We start from the raw sequence: 253 nt of genomic DNA, 5'->3' as shown, positions 1-253 counted from the left end.
GACAACTACATCCACACACCCGCTCTCCCTTTTCCAAGGCAAATAAATAACTGCCCTCTAATAAAAGAAGCAAAATATAAGGAAAAGGGAAATGGAAATTCGGACATACTAAGACATGCAATTTCTAGCGGAGTGCTCTGCAACCTGCGAGCGCTACGATGCAACTGAGTAGGAGCTATCGGCTTGCACTCTTCAGTATCAAGTGCTTGAACCCACATGGGGATGCCCTCTCCCCATCACTCCAACCCCAGGT

Source organism: Penaeus monodon, chromosome 22 (genome assembly GCF_015228065.2).
Source record: "Penaeus monodon isolate SGIC_2016 chromosome 22, NSTDA_Pmon_1, whole genome shotgun sequence".
Classification (NCBI taxonomy): domain Eukaryota; kingdom Metazoa; phylum Arthropoda; class Malacostraca; order Decapoda; family Penaeidae; genus Penaeus; species Penaeus monodon.
The sequence above is the reverse complement of the archived record's forward strand: the minus strand, read 5'-3'. Positions refer to the sequence as shown.